The sequence below is a fragment of the Oryctolagus cuniculus genome, chromosome X (genome assembly GCF_964237555.1).
Source record: "Oryctolagus cuniculus chromosome X, mOryCun1.1, whole genome shotgun sequence".
NCBI classification, from domain to species: domain Eukaryota; kingdom Metazoa; phylum Chordata; class Mammalia; order Lagomorpha; family Leporidae; genus Oryctolagus; species Oryctolagus cuniculus.
Window position 1 is genome coordinate 131,459,006 of NC_091453.1, and position 3,961 is coordinate 131,462,966.

Below are 3,961 nucleotides of genomic sequence, written 5' to 3' on the forward strand. Positions count from 1 at the left end.
CTAGGAATGAGTAATATATCGAAGAAGAAAGCAGGACTTGGTGGCCACGAGACTGAGGTCCTGCCCACATCTTTCCACGTACTGAGGGAAATGAGAAATACAAGTTTTTCTTCTCATTCCAACATGGTCTTCAAAGGCTCAAGATACTCACTTTACGTTGGCTGAAAGAACTTAGGTGTCAGCCCTAAGAAAACGCAGGGCACACAACTCCTCACAGCAACAAGAATCTCTCAGGCATCACTCTATCATAACATTTGCAAATACACATTAAATTACACACTAAAATAAGAACTGAAAGTTCTTGGGCGTTTAAAAAGAAGATTGGTGGAACACTCTTCCTCACCATGGAGTGGGAATTCTTTTGACTTTCAGAGTTGTCAATCTTTTTTTCTGTGCTGTTTATGTTGATGTCTAACTTGTCCACTTTGGTTGTCAGCTGATCAAGAATGTTGTCTTGCTCTTCAATTTCCATCTGCATCCCCAGGGCTACGTCCTTCAGATGGCCCAGTCCTAAGGACAGCTCATCTAGGTTGCTGTCGATCTTCTGGTGACAGGCTTGGAGGTCTGCATTCTTGGGGTAAGTGTCAGTACTCACAGCAGAGGCAGCCCCTCCAGGGATAGAGTCGACATCCTCCAGCTTCCTGGGGTTTGGGTGGCTGGCCTGGTACTCCGCCTCCTGCTCTTTACTTGTATTTATGGCCTCTTTCAATCTACTGTTGGGCTGGGTGGTGACGGTGCCATTCTGTTCAGGGGTGTCTGCTGGCTTGGATTTGAAGTAATTGACAAGGCCCTGAGACACATTCTTAATGCTGTTGATGTGCGTCTGGCTGGTCTTCAAATCTTGGTCCATCTTGTCCACTCTCCTCTCTGTGCATTCTAAGACTCCTTGCTGATGGATGAGTTCTTAGGAGGAGGCGATCCTGACTTTTTAGGACTCATAAATAAGGGACAGGAACCTAGTGGTGCTGGCGGCCATGGCCTTGGCCCTGTATAACACCTCTTGCCGCAGGTACTGCTGCCGATCCGTGGGCATGTTGGGCCCATTGCGGAGGTCATGCCCATCCCTCCATGGGGTCGGCCAAACACCCTCGTCTTCGGCGCCATCATTGCAGAAGACGTACGCAACACGGTCCTGGCATCTCTGCTGACCCGGTAACAAGCAGGAGGAACAGCCCTGCACAGCACACCTCTCTTCAACACAAGATTTTAAGAAGATACAGGATCTCATATGATACAGAAGAGGTCTAGATTTCAATTGAAAATTACCAATCACAAGAACCAGAAAGGTCTCTAACACAGATGTTAGAATTATACAACATCAGTGCTGGCGCTGTGGCATAGTGGGTAAAGCCGCTGACTGCAGAGCTGAATTCCCATTTGGGCACTAGTTCAAGTCCCAGCTGCTCCACTTCCAATCCAGCTCTCTGCTATGGCCTGGGAGAGCAGTAGAAGATGGCCCAAGACCTTGGGCCCCTGCACCCGTGTGGGAGATCTGGAAAAGGGTCCTGGCTCCTGGCTTTGGATCAGCCCAGCTCTGGCCTTTGTGGTCATCTGGGGAGTGAACCAGTGGATGGAATACCTCTCTCTCTCTCTCTCTCTCTCTCTCTCTCTCTCTCTCGTTCCCTCCCTCCCTCCCTCCCTCTGCCTCTCTGTAACTCTGCATTTCAAATAAATAAATCATTTACAAGTATGTTTCAGCCAAGGATGGACCAAATATATGATGGTGGCCTCACAAGATTACAGTGGAGCTGAAAAATTCAAATTGCCTAGTGATGCCATGGCCATTAAGATCATTACATAACATGACACTCATGTTTGTGGTGATGCTGGTCTAAACAAACCTATTGCACTGCCAGATCTATAAAAGTATAGCATACACAAATTTTTTTTTTTTTTTGGACAGGCAGAGTGGACAGTGAGAGAGAGAGACAGAGAGAAAGGTCTTCCTTTTGCCGTTGGTTCACCCTCCAATGGCCGCCGCGGCCGACGCGCTGCGGCCGGCGCACCGCGCTGATCCGATGGCAGGAGCCAGGAGCCAGGTGCTTTTCCTGGTCTCCCATGGGGTGCAGGGCCCAAGCACCTGGGCCATCCTCCACTGCACTCCCTGGCCACAGCAGAGGGCTGGCCTGGAAGAGGGGCAACCGGGACAGAATCCAGCGCCCTGACCGGGACTAGAACCCGGTGTGCCGGCGCCGCTAGGTGGAGGATTAGCCTAGTGAGCCGCGGCGCCGGCCAGCATACACAAATTTTTATAATACAGAATACTTCATTATGATGATAAACAACTATGTCACTGATTTTTGTATTACCATACAGGCAAAGGGGGGTGTTGGAGAGGGGTGGTGGATCATGATGGCCATGCCTACGGCCTCCTAGGCTGACAAAACTTGGTTGATGGCCCAGGTGAATCTTGGCGAGCCGGCTGCTACTGTGGTTGCAGGGAGGGCTGCTGTTCTGGAGCACCCTCCTGCTGTGTCTCTCGCTATGCAGTCTCTGAACTGCGTCTTCACCAGACACTGAGAAAGTTGTTGGGCTTTGAGGCTTCAAGGTCTATAACCATTTGGCATCTCTGAGAGAGCAACAGTAGTTCCATCAAGGGATGCCTGAGCTGGTGACTGCCGTGCCCCCCCCCTTCCACTCAAGGCATGATCAGGTGTAGGGGGTAGGTGAGGAATGATGCCTGGCCTGCCATTAATCCCACAGCACCATACACCCTGCTATCCACAAATATTGCTTAGTAGATTGTCTGGGGCTGGACAGCTGTCTGCCGGCAGGAGTGGGCTGAACCGTGTGAGTGGGCAAACACTACCACCCAGAAAAGTCCCACATGCAGTGCCTGGAAAGGGCACCTGAACTCAGGCCTGGGCTATTTTAGGGCACATCTCTGACTGTATCTGCCAGCTTAGATTTGCAAACATGGCCTTACTGACTTGTGTGGCTGGCTGCCTGAGCCCTCACAGGCCTGCCAGGAATGGCTACTAGTTTCTCTAAAACACAGCCTTGGGATCTAAGAGACAAAGAGGGGTGGTGCTGGAGAGGGGTGGTGGGTAGCAGGTCACGAGAGGCATACCAGCAGCCTCCAAGGCCTACAAGCCTTCGTCAAATCCGGGGTCCCACCAGATGTACCCAGCCCACCCTCGAACATCTAACCCAGTGATTCCTTGGGGCACCCCGAGGGCACCTGGAATGGAACCAGCCCGTACCCACGCTCACTAGCATGCAGTCACCAGGCTGCATCCAGCCCAGAGGACCCCACAGCCCCTGAGGCACAGATGCTGCCCAGCACGTACCCCAGTGCTAACGTGGCCACTGTTGCCCACTCATCCCAGCCCACCGCCCCCTGAGACACCCACAGCAGAGGGGAGACAGCTGGAACATTAAACAAGCTTTATTGAACAGAAACACTACAACCATTGAAGAGAAGGGGCGATGACATAGAGGGTAACTCCTGACAGCCACTGGAGGCTATGGGTCCCGGGCCTCCCTCCTCCAGGGTTCCTCATTTGCCCTGCACACCAGGGCCCTCCCGTCTTGTTCTCCCGACCCGAGGGCCCCAGGATCTGCCCCTCGCCAGGATAAGACGCAGTCACTGCAGGGGTCCCCTGACCAGCCGGGCATGGCCCTACCCATGGCCCACACAGGAAGTCAAGGGACACTGGAAACACTGAAGGGAATGTCACATCAGGCTGGGAAACTGAGTCACAACTAACTCAGGGGGCAACATCAGAGCACAGTCCCCAAGGAGCCTCACGCAGCCCCCAAAACATCACCGGGTCAGTGAAGATGACCCAAGTGCTTGGGCCCATGTCACTCATGTGGGTGATTAGGATAGATTTCTTGGCTCCTGGCATCCACCTAGCACAGCCACAGCTATTGTGGCCAATTGGGGACTGAATCAGCAGATAGAAGATTCTCTCCCTCTCCTTCTCCCTTTCTGTCTCCTTCTCCCTCTCCCTCTCCC

At 52.6% G+C, this 3,961-nt stretch overlaps 1 pseudogene; it reads right to left on the minus strand.

Annotated features, from left to right (window-relative positions):
* LOC138843101 (synaptosomal-associated protein 29 pseudogene) lies at positions 1–2,360 on the minus strand (annotated as a pseudogene).
* Between the last annotated feature and the right edge of the window lie 1,601 nt (positions 2,361–3,961).